At 45.9% G+C, this 14,612-nt stretch overlaps 15 non-coding genes across 15 annotated transcripts; all 15 read right to left on the reverse strand.

Moving 5' to 3' along the window:
• Positions 1-1,555: 1,555 nt before the first annotated feature.
• On the reverse strand, positions 1,556-1,696 carry LOC130268006 (U4 spliceosomal RNA). Its single transcript, XR_008843380.1, has one exon. It is a non-coding gene; the product is annotated as a U4 spliceosomal RNA (small nuclear RNA).
• A 955-nt stretch (positions 1,697-2,651) lies between these two features.
• On the reverse strand, positions 2,652-2,724 carry TRNAK-UUU (transfer RNA lysine (anticodon UUU)). The gene has a single exon. It is a non-coding gene; the product is annotated as a tRNA-Lys (tRNA).
• A 679-nt stretch (positions 2,725-3,403) lies between these two features.
• Positions 3,404-3,544, reverse strand: LOC130268084 (U4 spliceosomal RNA). Its single transcript, XR_008843452.1, has one exon. It is a non-coding gene; the product is annotated as a U4 spliceosomal RNA (small nuclear RNA).
• Positions 3,545-4,499: 955 nt separating this feature from the next.
• Positions 4,500-4,572, reverse strand: TRNAK-UUU (transfer RNA lysine (anticodon UUU)). The gene has a single exon. It is a non-coding gene; the product is annotated as a tRNA-Lys (tRNA).
• Positions 4,573-5,251: 679 nt separating this feature from the next.
• On the reverse strand, positions 5,252-5,392 carry LOC130268011 (U4 spliceosomal RNA). Its single transcript, XR_008843385.1, has one exon. It is a non-coding gene; the product is annotated as a U4 spliceosomal RNA (small nuclear RNA).
• Positions 5,393-6,319: 927 nt separating this feature from the next.
• TRNAK-UUU (transfer RNA lysine (anticodon UUU)) lies at positions 6,320-6,392 on the reverse strand. The gene has a single exon. It is a non-coding gene; the product is annotated as a tRNA-Lys (tRNA).
• Positions 6,393-7,071: 679 nt separating this feature from the next.
• On the reverse strand, positions 7,072-7,212 carry LOC130268085 (U4 spliceosomal RNA). The gene has a single exon (XR_008843453.1). It is a non-coding gene; the product is annotated as a U4 spliceosomal RNA (small nuclear RNA).
• A 953-nt stretch (positions 7,213-8,165) lies between these two features.
• TRNAK-UUU (transfer RNA lysine (anticodon UUU)) lies at positions 8,166-8,238 on the reverse strand. The gene has a single exon. It is a non-coding gene; the product is annotated as a tRNA-Lys (tRNA).
• A 680-nt stretch (positions 8,239-8,918) lies between these two features.
• LOC130268069 (U4 spliceosomal RNA) lies at positions 8,919-9,059 on the reverse strand. Its single transcript, XR_008843438.1, has one exon. It is a non-coding gene; the product is annotated as a U4 spliceosomal RNA (small nuclear RNA).
• A 955-nt stretch (positions 9,060-10,014) lies between these two features.
• Positions 10,015-10,087, reverse strand: TRNAK-UUU (transfer RNA lysine (anticodon UUU)). Its single transcript has one exon. It is a non-coding gene; the product is annotated as a tRNA-Lys (tRNA).
• A 679-nt stretch (positions 10,088-10,766) lies between these two features.
• Positions 10,767-10,907, reverse strand: LOC130268012 (U4 spliceosomal RNA). The gene has a single exon (XR_008843386.1). It is a non-coding gene; the product is annotated as a U4 spliceosomal RNA (small nuclear RNA).
• Positions 10,908-11,834: 927 nt separating this feature from the next.
• On the reverse strand, positions 11,835-11,907 carry TRNAK-UUU (transfer RNA lysine (anticodon UUU)). Its single transcript has one exon. It is a non-coding gene; the product is annotated as a tRNA-Lys (tRNA).
• Positions 11,908-12,586: 679 nt separating this feature from the next.
• On the reverse strand, positions 12,587-12,727 carry LOC130268086 (U4 spliceosomal RNA). The gene has a single exon (XR_008843454.1). It is a non-coding gene; the product is annotated as a U4 spliceosomal RNA (small nuclear RNA).
• A 955-nt stretch (positions 12,728-13,682) lies between these two features.
• On the reverse strand, positions 13,683-13,755 carry TRNAK-UUU (transfer RNA lysine (anticodon UUU)). The gene has a single exon. It is a non-coding gene; the product is annotated as a tRNA-Lys (tRNA).
• Positions 13,756-14,434: 679 nt separating this feature from the next.
• LOC130268013 (U4 spliceosomal RNA) lies at positions 14,435-14,575 on the reverse strand. Its single transcript, XR_008843387.1, has one exon. It is a non-coding gene; the product is annotated as a U4 spliceosomal RNA (small nuclear RNA).
• Between the last annotated feature and the right edge of the window lie 37 nt (positions 14,576-14,612).

Raw genomic sequence — 14,612 nt, forward strand, 5'->3', positions numbered from 1 at the left:
CTATGAGTTTACTCACACATATATATCTTTATGTGCCTTTTGCTAGTTCGTTTTAAAGTATGCTCAATGTACCATTTGGTTCCCTGCAAAGGGCATCATCTTTATAGTAGTCAATGGACTACAGGTGACCATACATTTTCAATAACCGTCGGCCAAATGTTCATTTGCCCCACAGGTATCTCTCCCGACATCCCCATACATAGAAACATTGGGCACAGCCAAACGTTCATGTGTTCACTATGGAGGGGGGAGGGGTTAGCCACAGCCAGACATTATTGAAGGATTAACAATTGGGTCGTTACACAGAGGTAAACTACAGGGGATCCCTGTATCTGATTCTGGAATCTGTCACAGGGACTACTGAGTGCAGACTCAGCATTATTCTAACTCAGTGACTCACAGGTGATGTCTTCTCTGATCGAGAGTTGTCCTCTTTCCCTTTTCTTCTCTATCCATCCCAAATCCCAATGATGACTTCTCCCAAATGGGACTTGTCTCTGCAGAGTTTGCTGCCCCTGTGAAAGTTCCACGTGGTAATAGCCCTCTCACTATTAATGCCTCAACTGTGATCCCATTTCTCCTTCACGACACCCCTGCAAAGGAAAGCTGCAGTGGCTGGATGACTATGGCAGAACATGTCTAATCAAAACAACGGTCTATTCAGAACACAAGTGTAATGACGGGATAACTGCATGCCAACTTTTGCAACAATCTCAAGTTTAAATCTGTGTGTATTATGTTTTTTTTTTGGTCAATTTATATGTGACTTTATTTTATCATTGGTTTTCCTTTGATAAAACACATCACCCAAACAGGGACTTAAACCCTGGACCCTCAGATTAAAAGTCTGATGCTCTACCGACTGAGCTATCCGGGCTCTGGAACATGCGGCTTTGCCCCGAGTCCATGCTTCGGCATGGATGCCGCCTTGTTGGCTCCCTGGTTAACACTTGGGTTTAAATGGATGCTAGAAGCATTGTTGGTCTTTCCTCATCTATGGCATTGGGAGACTTTGAAACCGGTCCTTTGCTGTTGCCTTTTGGCCCGGAGGCGAAGGGTATAGTTTGTTTGTGGGGGCCTCTCCGACTGTCCAACTTTACTGGTAGTATCACCTGCCAAAATCATGCATGGTGACACCCCAACCTTTGTAAACCACCCTGTTTGCTCCCTGGTTGATACTTGGGTTGGCATCCTTCCAGAGCTATGGCTATGGGGGACTTTGGCTCAGAGGCGAAGGGTATGGTCTTTTTGGGAAGTGGGTCCTCTCCAACTGTCCGACTTTAATGGTAATATCACAGGCTAAAAACATGCATGGTGACGCCTCATCCTTAGTAAACCATTCCTGATTTCTGTTATTAGCAACATGAACTTGGGTTGGCATCCTTCCAGAGCTATGGGGGACTTTGGCTCAGAGGCAAAGGGTATGGTTTTTTTGGGAAGTGGGCCCTCTCCAACTGTCCGACTTTACTGGTAATATCACAGGCTAAGAACATGCATGGTGATGCCTCATCCTTAGTAAACCATTCCTGAATTCTGTTATTAACAACAAAATCAGTCTCCTTAGAGACTGTCAAAAATTGCCAGTTCTGACTATATTTCAAGTCATCACAGCGGGGTATTGGTAAAAGTTTTCAATCAGCAATAATCACGCCTCGGTAGACCCTCATGGGCTATGATACTGCCACTGCGCAAAGCTAAAGATCTACTGGTGAGGTATAGAGAACCTTCTACAGTGTACTGATTAAGCCCGAGGAGACACCCGGCAGTCAGTAAGTGCAGAGCTTGGAATCCTGGGAGTGGATATGCTAATGGATCATTTGTTTATTGTAGGTGGCTTGTTGCCCTGGGCAACAAGCCCAGTAATTCTATGAGTTTACTCACACATATATATCTTTATGTGCCTTTTGCTAGTTCGTTTTAAAGTATGCTCAATGTACCATTTGGTTCCCTGCAAAGGGCATCATCTTTATAGTAGTCAATGGACTACAGGTGACCATACATTTTCAATAACCGTCGGCCAAATGTTCATTTGCCCCACAGGTATCTCTCCCGACATCCCCATACATAGAAACATTGGGCACAGCCAAACGTTCATGTGTTCACTATGGAGGGGGGAGGGGTTAGCCACAGCCAGACATTATGGAAGGATTAACAATTGGGTCGTTACACAGAGGTAAACTACAGGGGATCCCTGTATCTGATTCTGGAATCTGTCACAGGGACTACTGAGTGCAGACTCAGCATTATTCTAACTCAGTGACTCACAGGTGATGTCTTCTCTGATCGAGAGTTGTCCTCTTTCCCTTTTCTTCTCTATCCATGCCAAATCCCAATGATGACTTCTCCCAAATGGGACTTGTCTCGGCAGAGTTTGCTGCCCCTGTGAAAGCCCTCTCACTATTAATGCCTCAACTGTGATCTCATTTCTCCTTCACGAGACCCCTGCAAAGGAAAGCAGCGGTCGCTGGATGACTATGGCAGGACATGTCTAATCAAAACAACGGTCTATTCAGAACACAAGTGTAATCACGTGATAACTGCATGCCGACTTTGGCAACAATCTCACGTTTAAATCTGGGTCCATTATGTATTTTTTGGTCAATTAATATGTGACTTTATGTTATCATTGGTTTTCCTTTGATAAAACACATCGCCCGAACAGGGACTTGAACCCTGGACCCTCAGATTAAAAGTCTGATGCTCTACCGACTGAGCTATCCGGGCTCTGGGACATGTGGCTTTGCCCCGAGTCCATGCTTCGGCATGGATGCCGCCATGTTGGCTCCCTGGTTAACACTTGGGTTTAGATGGATGCTAGAAGCATTGTTGGTCTTTCCTCATCTATGGCATTGGGAGACTTTGAAACCGGTCCTTTGCTGTTGCCTTTTGGCCCGGAGGCGAAGGGTATAGTTTGTTTGTGGGGGCCTCTCCGACTGTCCAACTTTACTGGTAGTATCACCTGCCAAAATCATGCATGGTGACACCCCAACCTTTGTAAACCACCCTGTTTGCTCCCTGGTTGATACTTGGGTTGGCATCCTTCCAGAGCTATGGCCATGGGGGACTTTGGCTCAGAGGCGAAGGGTATGGTCTTTTTGGGAAGTGGGCCCTCTCCAACTGTCCGACTTTAATGGTAATATCACAGGCTAAAAACATGCATGGTGACGCCTCATCCTTAGTAAACCATTCCTGATTTCTGTTATTAGCAACATGAACTTGGGTTGGCATCCTTCCAGAGCTATGGGGGACTTTGGCTCAGAGGTGAAGGGTATGTTTTTTTTGGGAAGTGGGCCCTCTCCAACTGTCCGACTTTACTGGTAATATCACAGGCTAAGAACATGCATGGTGATGCCTCATCCTTAGTAAACCATTCCTGAATTCTGTTATTAACAACAAAAGTCAGTCTCCTGAGAGACTGTCAAAAATTGCCAGTTCTGACTATATTTCAAGTCATCACAGCGGGGTATTGGTAAAAGTTTTCAATCAGCAATAATCACACCTCGGTAGACCCTCATGGGCTATGATACTGCCACTGCGCAAAGCTAAAGATCTACTGGTGAGGTATAGAGAACCTTCTACAGTGTACTGATTAAGCCCGAGGAGACACCCGGCAGTCAGTAAGTGCAGAGCTTGGAATCCTGGGAGTGGATATGCTAATGGATCATTTGATTATTGTAGGTGGCTTGTTGCCCTGGGCAACAAGCCCAGTAATTCTATGAGTTTACTCACACATATATATCTTTATGTGCCTTTTGCTAGTTCGTTTTAAAGTATGCTCAATGTACCATTTGGTTCCCTGCAAAGGGCATCATCTTTATAGTAGTCAATGGACTACAGGTGACCATACATTTTCAATAACCGTCGGCCAAATGTTCATTTGCCCCACAGGTATCTCTCCCGACATCCCCATACATAGAAACATTGGGCACAGCCAAACGTTCATGTGTTCACTATGGAGGGGTGAGGGGTTAGCCACAGCCAGACATTATGGAAGGATTAACAATTGGGTCGTTACACAGAGGTAAACTACAGGGGATCCCTGTATCTGATTCTGGAATCTGTCACAGGGACTACTGAGTGCAGACTCAGCATTATTCTAACTCAGTGACTCACAGGTGATGTCTTCTCTGATCGAGAGTTGTCCTCTTTCCCTTTTCTTCTCTATCCATGCCAAATCCCAATGATGACTTCTCCCAAATGGGACTTGTCTCGGCAGAGTTTGCTGCCCCTGTGAAAGCCCTCTCACTATTAATGCCTCAACTGTGATCTCATTTCTCCTTCACGACACCCCTGCAAAGGAAAGCAGCGGTCGCTGGATGACTATGGCAGGACATGTCTAATCAAAACAACGGTCTATTCAGAACACAAGTGTAATCACGTGATAACTGCATGCCGACTTTGGCAACAATCTCACGTTTAAATCTGGGTCCATTATGTATTTTTTGGTCAATTAATATGTGACTTTATGTTATCATTGGTTTTCCTTTGATAAAACACATCGCCCGAACAGGGACTTGAACCCTGGACCCTCAGATTAAAAGTCTGATGCTCTACCGACTGAGCTATCCGGGCTCTGGGACATGTGGCTTTGCCCCGAGTCCATGCTTCGGCATGGATGCCGCCATGTTGGCTCCCTGGTTAACACTTGGGTTTAGATGGATGCTAGAAGCATTGTTGGTCTTTCCTCATCTATGGCATTGGGAGACTTTGAAACCGGTCCTTTGCTGTTGCCTTTTGGCCCGGAGGCGAAGGGTATAGTTTGTTTGTGGGGGCCTCTCCGACTGTCCAACTTTACTGGTAGTATCACCTGCCAAAATCATGCATGGTGACACCCCAACCTTTGTAAACCACCCTGTTTGCTCCCTGGTTGATACTTGGGTTGGCATCCTTCCAGAGCTATGGCCATGGGGGACTTTGGCTCAGAGGCGAAGGGTATGGTCTTTTTGGGAAGTGGGCCCTCTCCAACTGTCCGACTTTAATGGTAATATCACAGGCTAAAAACATGCATGGTGACGCCTCATCCTTAGTAAACCATTCCTGATTTCTGTTATTAGCAACATGAACTTGGGTTGGCATCCTTCCAGAGCTATGGGGGACTTTGGCTCAGAGGTGAAGGGTATGTTTTTTTTGGGAAGTGGGCCCTCTCCAACTGTCCGACTTTACTGGTAATATCACAGGCTAAGAACATGCATGGTGATGCCTCATCCTTAGTAAACCATTCCTGAATTCTGTTATTAACAACAAAAGTCAGTCTCCTGAGAGACTGTCAAAAATTGCCAGTTCTGACTATATTTCAAGTCATCACAGCGGGGTATTGGTAAAAGTTTTCAATCAGCAATAATCACGCCTCGGTAGACCCTCATGGGCTATGATACTGCCACTGCGCAAAGCTAAAGATCTACTGGTGAGGTATAGAGAACCTTCTACAGTGTACTGATTAAGCCCGAGGAGACACCCGGCAGTCAGTAAGTGCAGAGCTTGGAATCCTGGGAGTGGATATGCTAATGGATCATTTGATTATTGTAGGTGGCTTGTTGCCCTGGGCAACAAGCCCAGTAATTCTATGAGTTTACTCACACATATATATCTTTATGTGCCTTTTGCTAGTTCGTTTTAAAGTATGCTCAATGTACCATTTGGTTCCCTGCAAAGGGCATCATCTTTATAGTAGTCAATGGACTACAGGTGACCATACATTTTCAATAACCGTCGGCCAAATGTTCATTTGCCCCACAGGTATCTCTCCCGACATCCCCATACATAGAAACATTGGGCACAGGGGGGAGGGGTTAGCCACAGCCAGACATTATGGAAGGATTAACAATTGGGTCGTTACACAGAGGTAAACTACAGGGGATCCCTGTATCTGATTCTGGAATCTGTCACAGGGACTACTGAGTGCAGACTCAGCATTATTCTAACTCAGTGACTCACAGGTGATGTCTTCTCTGATCGAGAGTTGTCCTCTTTCCCTTTTCTTCTCTATCCATGCCAAATCCCAATGATGACTTCTCCCAAATGGGACTTGTCTCGGCAGAGTTTGCTGCCCCTGTGAAAGCCCTCTCACTATTAATGCCTCAACTGTGATCTCATTTCTCCTTCACGACACCCCTGCAAAGGCAAGCAGCGGTCGCTGGATGACTATGGCAGGACATGTCTAATCAAAACAACGGTCTATTCAGAACACAAGTGTAATCACGTGATAACTGCATGCCGACTTTGGCAACAATCTCACGTTTAAATCTGGGTCCATTATGTATTTTTTGGTCAATTAATATGTGACTTTATGTTATCATTGGTTTTCCTTTGATAAAACACATGCCCGAACAGGGACTTGAACCCTGGACCCTCAGATTAAAAGTCTGATGCTCTACCGACTGAGCTATCCGGGCTCTGGGACATGTGGCTTTGCCCCGAGTCCATGCTTCGGCATGGATGCCGCCTTGTTGGCTCCCTGGTTAACACTTGGGTTTAGATGGATGCTAGGAGCATTGTTGGTCTTTCCTCATCTATGGCATTGGGAGACTTTGAAACCGGTCCTTTGCAGTTGCCTTTTGGCCCGGAGGCGAAGGGTATAGTTTGTTTGTGGGGGCCTCTCCGACTGTCCAACTTTACTGGTAGTATCACCTGCCAAAATCATGCATGGTGACACCCCAACCTTTGTAAACCACCCTGTTTGCTCCCTGGTTGATACTTGGGTTGGCATCCTTCCAGAGCTATGGCTATGGGGGACTTTGGCTCAGAGGCGAAGGGTATGGTCTTTTTGGGAAGTGGGCCCTCTCCAACTGTCCGACTTTAATGGTAATATCACAGGCTAAAAACATGCATGGTGACGCCTCATCCTTAGTAAACCATTCCTGATTTCTGTTATTAGCAACATGAACTTGGGTTGGCATCCTTCCAGAGCTATGGGGGACTTTGGCTCAGAGGCGAAGGGTATGGTTTTTTTGGGAAGTGGGCCCTCTCCAACTGTCCGACTTTACTGGTAATATCACAGGCTAAGAACATGCATGGTGATGCCTCATCCTTAGTAAACCATTCCTGAATTCTGTTATTAACAACAAAAGTCAGTCTCCTGAGAGACTGTCAAAAATTGCCAGTTCTGACTATATTTCAAGTCATCACAGCGGGGTATTGGTAAAAGTTTTCAATCAGCAATAATCACACCTCGGTAGACCCTCATGGGCTATGATACTGCCACTGCGCAAAGCTAAAGATCTACTGGTGAGGTATAGAGAACCTTCTACAGTGTACTGATTAAGCCCGAGGAGACACCCGGCAGTCAGTAAGTGCAGAGCTTGGAATCCTGGGAGTGGATATGCTAATGACTCATTTGTTTATTGTAGGTGGCTTGTTGCCCTGGGCAACAAGCCCAGTAATTCTATGAGTTTACTCACACATATATCTTTATGTGCCTTTTGCTAGTTCGTTTTAAAGTATGCTCAATGTACCATTTGGTTCCCTGCAAAGGGCATCATCTTTATAGTAGTCAATGGACTACAGGTGACCATACATTTTCAATAACCGTCGGCCAAATGTTCATTTGCCCCACAGGTATCTCTCCCGACATCCCCATACATAGAAACATTGGGCACAGCCAAACGTTCATGTGTTCACTATGGAGGGGGGAGGGGTTAGCCACAGCCAGACATTATGGAAGGATTAACAATTGGGTCGTTACACAGAGGTAAACTACAGGGGATCCCTGTATCTGATTCTGGAATCTGTCACAGGGACTACTGAGTGCAGACTCAGCATTATTCTAACTCAGTGACTCACAGGTGATGTCTTCTCTGATCGAGAGTTGTCCTCTTTCCCTTTTCTTCTCTATCCATGCCAAATCCCAATGATGACTTCTCCCAAATGGGACTTGTCTCGGCAGAGTTTGCTGCCCCTGTGAAAGCCCTCTCACTATTAATGCCTCAACTGTGATCTCATTTCTCCTTCACGACACCCCTGCAAAGGCAAGCAGCGGTCGCTGGATGACTATGGCAGGACATGTCTAATCAAAACAACGGTCTATTCAGAACACAAGTGTAATCACGTGATAACTGCATGCCGACTTTGGCAACAATCTCACGTTTAAATCTGGGTCCATTATGTATTTTTTGGTCAATTAATATGTGACTTTATGTTATCATTGGTTTTCCTTTGATAAAACACATCGCCCGAACAGGGACTTGAACCCTGGACCCTCAGATTAAAAGTCTGATGCTCTACCGACTGAGCTATCCGGGCTCTGGAACATGTGGCTTTGCCCCGAGTCCATGCTTCGGCATGGATGCCGCCTTGTTGGCTCCCTGGTTAACACTTGGGTTTAAATGGATGCTAGAAGCATTGTTGGTCTTTCCTCATCTATGGCATTGGGAGACTTTGAAACCGGTCCTTTGCTGTTGCCTTTTGGCCCGGAGGCGAAGGGTATAGTTTGTTTGTGGGGGCCTCTCCGACTGTCCAACTTTACTGGTAGTATCACCTGCCAAAATCATGCATGGTGACACCCCAACCTTTGTAAACCACCCTGTTTGCTCCCTGGTTGATACTTGGGTTGGCATCCTTCCAGAGCTATGGCTATGGGGGACTTTGGCTCAGAGGCGAAGGGTATGGTCTTTTTGGGAAGTGGGCCCTCTCCAACTGTCCGACTTTAATGGTAATATCACAGGCTAAAAACATGCATGGTGACGCCTCATCCTTAGTAAACCATTCCTGATTTCTGTTATTAGCAACATGAACTTGGGTTGGCATCCTTCCAGAGCTATGGGGGACTTTGGCTCAGAGGCGAAGGGTATGGTTTTTTTTGGGAAGTGGGCCCTCTCCAACTGTCCGACTTTACTGGTAATATCACAGGCTAAGAACATGCATGGTGACGCCTCATCCTTAGTAAACCATTCCTGAATTCTGTTATTAACAACAAAAGTCAGTCTCCTGAGAGACTGTCAAAAATTGCCAGTTCTGACTATATTTCAAGTCATCACAGCAGGGTATTGGTAAAAGTTTTCAATCAGCAATAATCACGCCTCGGTAGACCCTCATGGGCTATGATACTGCCACTGCGCAAAGCTAAAGATCTACTGGTGAGGTATAGAGAACCTTCTACAGTGTACTGATTAAGCCCGAGGAGACACCCGGCAGTCAGTAAGTGCAGAGCTTGGAATCCTGGGAGTGGATATGCTAATGACTCATTTGTTTATTGTAGGTGGCTTGTTGCCCTGGGCAACAAGCCCAGTAATTCTATGAGTTTACTCACACATATATATCTTTATGTGCCTTTTGCTAGTTCGTTTTAAAGTATGCTCAATGTACCATTTGGTTCCCTGCAAAGGGCATCATCTTTATAGTAGTCAATGGACTACAGGTGACCATACATTTTCAATAACCGTCGGCCAAATGTTCATTTGCCCCACAGGTATCTCTCCCGACATCCCCATACATAGAAATATTGGGCACAGCCAAACGTTCATGTGTTCACTATGGAGGGGGGAGGGGTTAGCCACAGCCAGACATTATGGAAGGATTAACAATTGGGTCGTTACACAGAGGTAAACTACAGGGGATCCCTGTATCTGATTCTGGAATCTGTCACAGGGACTACTGAGTGCAGACTCAGCATTATTCTAACTCAGTGACTCACAGGTGATGTCTTCTCTGATCGAGAGTTGTCCTCTTTCCCTTTTCTTCTCTATCCATGCCAAATCCCAATGATGACTTCTCCCAAATGGGACTTGTCTCGGCAGAGTTTGCTGCCCCTGTGAAAGCCCTCTCACTATTAATGCCTCAACTGTGATCTCATTTCTCCTTCACGACACCCCTGCAAAGGCAAGCAGCGGTCGCTGGATGACTATGGCAGGACATGTCTAATCAAAACAACGGTCTATTCAGAACACAAGTGTAATCACGTGATAACTGCATGCCGACTTTGGCAACAATCTCACGTTTAAATCTGGGTCCATTATGTATTTTTTGGTCAATTAATATGTGACTTTATGTTATCATTGGTTTTCCTTTGATAAAACACATCGCCCGAACAGGGACTTGAACCCTGGACCCTCAGATTAAAAGTCTGATGCTCTACCGACTGAGCTATCCGGGCTCTGGAACATGTGGCTTTGCCCCGAGTCCATGCTTCGGCATGGATGCCGCCTTGTTGGCTCCCTGGTTAACACTTGGGTTTAAATGGATGCTAGAAGCATTGTTGGTCTTTCCTCATCTATGGCATTGGGAGACTTTGAAACCGGTCCTTTGCTGTTGCCTTTTGGCCCGGAGGCGAAGGGTATAGTTTGTTTGTGGGGGCCTCTCCGACTGTCCAACTTTACTGGTAGTATCACCTGCCAAAATCATGCATGGTGACACCCCAACCTTTGTAAACCACCCTGTTTGCTCCCTGGTTGATACTTGGGTTGGCATCCTTCCAGAGCTATGGCTATGGGGGACTTTGGCTCAGAGGCGAAGGGTATGGTCTTTTTGGGAAGTGGGCCCTCTCCAACTGTCCGACTTTAATGGTAATATCACAGGCTAAAAACATGCATGGTGACGCCTCATCCTTAGTAAACCATTCCTGATTTCTGTTATTAGCAACATGAACTTGGGTTGGCATCCTTCCAGAGCTATGGGGGACTTTGGCTCAGAGGTGAAGGGTATGTTTTTTTTGGGAAGTGGGCCCTCTCCAACTGTCCGACTTTACTGGTAATATCACAGGCTAAGAACATGCATGGTGATGCCTCATCCTTAGTAAACCATTCCTGAATTCTGTTATTAACAACAAAAGTCAGTCTCCTGAGAGACTGTCAAAAATTGCCAGTTCTGACTATATTTCAAGTCATCACAGCGGGGTATTGGTAAAAGTTTTCAATCAGCAATAATCACGCCTCGGTAGACCCTCATGGGCTATGATACTGCCACTGCGCAAAGCTAAAGATCTACTGGTGAGGTATAGAGAACCTTCTACAGTGTACTGATTAAGCCCGAGGAGACACCCGGCAGTCAGTAAGTGCAGAGCTTGGAATCCTGGGAGTGGATATGCTAATGGATCATTTGATTATTGTAGGTGGCTTGTTGCCCTGGGCAACAAGCCCAGTAATTCTATGAGTTTACTCACACATATATATCTTTATGTGCCTTTTGCTAGTTCGTTTTAAAGTATGCTCAATGTACCATTTGGTTCCCTGCAAAGGGCATCATCTTTATAGTAGTCAATGGACTACAGGTGACCATACATTTTCAATAACCGTCGGCCAAATGTTCATTTGCCCCACAGGTATCTCTCCCGACATCCCCATACATAGAAACATTGGGCACAGGGGGGAGGGGTTAGCCACAGCCAGACATTATGGAAGGATTAACAATTGGGTCGTTACACAGAGGTAAACTACAGGGGATCCCTGTATCTGATTCTGGAATCTGTCACAGGGACTACTGAGTGCAGACTCAGCATTATTCTAACTCAGTGACTCACAGGTGATGTCTTCTCTGATCGAGAGTTGTCCTCTTTCCCTTTTCTTCTCTATCCATGCCAAATCCCAATGATGACTTCTCCCAAATGGGACTTGTCTCGGCAGAGTTTGCTGCCCCTGTGAAAGCCCTCTCACTATTAATGCCTCAACTGTGATCTCATTTCTCCTTCACGACACCCCTGCAAAGGCAAGCAGCGGTCGCTGGATGACTATGGCAGGACATGTCTAATCAAAACAACGGTCTATTCAGAACACAAGTGTAATCACGTGATAACTGCATGCCGACTTTGGCAACAATCTCACGTTTAAATCTGGGTCCATTATGTATTTTTTGGTCAATTAATATGTGACTTTATGTTATCATTGGTTTTCCTTTGATAAAACACATGCCCGAACAGGGACTTGAACCCTGGACCCTCAGATTAAAAGTCTGATGCTCTACCGACTGAGCTATCCGGGCTCTGGGACATGTGGCTTTGCCCCGAGTCCATGCTTCGGCATGGATGCCGCCTTGTTGGCTCCCTGGTTAACACTTGGGTTTAGATGGATGCTAGGAGCATTGTTGGTCTTTCCTCATCTATGGCATTGGGAGACTTTGAAACCGGTCCTTTGCAGTTGCCTTTTGGCCCGGAGGCGAAGGGTATAGTTTGTTTGTGGGGGCCTCTCCGACTGTCCAACTTTACTGGTAGTATCACCTGCCAAAATCATGCATGGTGACACCCCAACCTTTGTAAACCACCCTGTTTGCTCCCTGGTTGATACTTGGGTTGGCATCCTTCCAGAGCTATGGCTATGGGGGACTTTGGCTCAGAGGCGAAGGGTATGGTCTTTTTGGGAAGTGGGCCCTCTCCAACTGTCCGACTTTAATGGTAATATCACAGGCTAAAAACATGCATGGTGACGCCTCATCCTTAGTAAACCATTCCTGATTTCTGTTATTAGCAACATGAACTTGGGTTGGCATCCTTCCAGAGCTATGGGGGACTTTGGCTCAGAGGCGAAGGGTATGGTTTTTTTGGGAAGTGGGCCCTCTCCAACTGTCCGACTTTACTGGTAATATCACAGGCTAAGAACATGCATGGTGATGCCTCATCCTTAGTAAACCATTCCTGAATTCTGTTATTAACAACAAAAGTCAGTCTCCTGAGAGACTGTCAAAAATTGCCAGTTCTGACTATATTTCAAGTCATCACAGCGGGGTATTGGTAAAAGTTTTCAATCAGCAATAATCACACCTCGGTAGACCCTCATGGGCTATGATACTGCCACTGCGCAAAGCTAAAGATCTACTGGTGAGGTATAGAGAACCTTCTACAGTGTACTGATTAAGCCCGAGGAGACACCCGGCAGTCAGTAAGTGCAGAGCTTGGAATCCTGGGAGTGGATATGCTAATGGATCATTTGATTATTGTAGGTGGCTTGTTGCCCTGGGCAACAAGCCCAGTAATTCTATGAGTTTACTCACACATATATATCTTTATGTGCCTTTTGCTAGTTCGTTTTAAAGTAGGCTCAATGTACCATTTGGTTCCCTGCAAAGGGCATCATCTTTATAGTAGTCAATGGACTACAGGTGACCATACATTTTCAATAACCGTCGGCCAAATGTTCATTTGCCCCACAGGTATCTCTCCCGACATCCCCATACATAGAAACATTGGGCACAGCCAAACGTTCATGTGTTCACTATGGAGGGGTGAGGGGTTAGCCACAGCCAGACATTATGGAAGGATTAACAATTGGGTCGTTACACAGAGGTAAACTACAGGGGATCCCTGTATCTGATTCTGGAATCTGTCACAGGGACTACTGAGTGCAGACTCAGCATTATTCTAACTCAGTGACTCACAGGTGATGTCTTCTCTGATCGAGAGTTGTCCTCTTTCCCTTTTCTTCTCTATCCATGCCAAATCCCAATGATGACTTCTCCCAAATGGGACTTGTCTCGGCAGAGTTTGCTGCCCCTGTGAAAGCCCTCTCACTATTAATGCCTCAACTGTGATCTCATTTCTCCTTCACGACACCCCTGCAAAGGAAAGCAGCGGTCGCTGGATGACTATGGCAGGACATGTCTAATCAAAACAACGGTCTATTCAGAACACAAGTGTAATCACGTGATAACTGCATGCCGACTTTGGCAACAATCTCACGTTTAAATCTGGGTCCATTATGTATTTTTTGGTCAATTAATATGTGACTTTATGTTATCATTGGTTTTCCTTTGATAAAACACATCGCCCGAACAGGGACTTGAACCCTGGACCCTCAGATTAAAAGTCTGATGCTCTACCGACTGAGCTATCCGGGCTCTGGGACATGTGGCTTTGCCCCGAGTCCATGCTTCGGCATGGATGCCGCCATGTTGGCTCCCTGGTTAACACTTGGGTTTAGATGGATGCTAGAAGCATTGTTGGTCTTTCCTCATCTATGGCATTGGGAGACTTTGAAATCGGTCCTTTGCTGTTGCCTTTTGGCCCGGAGGCGAAGGGTATAGTTTGTTTGTGGGGGCCTCTCCGACTGTCCAACTTTACTGGTAGTATCACCTGCCAAAATCATGCATGGTGACACCCCAACCTTTGTAAACCACCCTGTTTGCTCCCTGGTTGATACTTGGGTTGGCATTCTTCCAGAGCTATGGCTATGGGGGACTTTGGCTCAGAGGCGAAGGGTATGGTCTTTTTGGGAAGTGGGCCCTCTCCAACTGTCCGACTTTAATGGTAATATCACAGGCTAAAAACATGCATGGTGACGCCTCATCCTTAGTAAACCATTCCTGATTTCTGTTATTAGCAACATGAACTTGGGTTGGCATCCTTCCAGAGCTATGGGGGACTTTGGCTCAGAGGCGAAGGGTATGGTTTTTTTGGGAAGTGGGCCCTCTCCAACTGTCCGACTTTACTGGTAATATCACAGGCTAAGAACATGCATGGTGATGCCTCATCCTTAGTAAACCATTCCTGAATTCTGTTATTAACAACAAAAGTCAGTCTCCTGAGAGACTGTCAAAAATTGCCAGTTCTGACTATATTTCAAGTCATCACAGCGGGGTATTGGTAAAAGTTTTCAATCAGCAATAATCACGCCTCGGTAGACCCTCATGGGCTATGATACTGCCACTGCGCAAAGCTAAAGATCTACTGGTGAGGTGTAGAGAACCTTCTACAG

Source organism: Hyla sarda, chromosome 4, assembly GCF_029499605.1.
Source record: "Hyla sarda isolate aHylSar1 chromosome 4, aHylSar1.hap1, whole genome shotgun sequence".
Lineage (NCBI taxonomy): Eukaryota > Metazoa > Chordata > Amphibia > Anura > Hylidae > Hyla > Hyla sarda.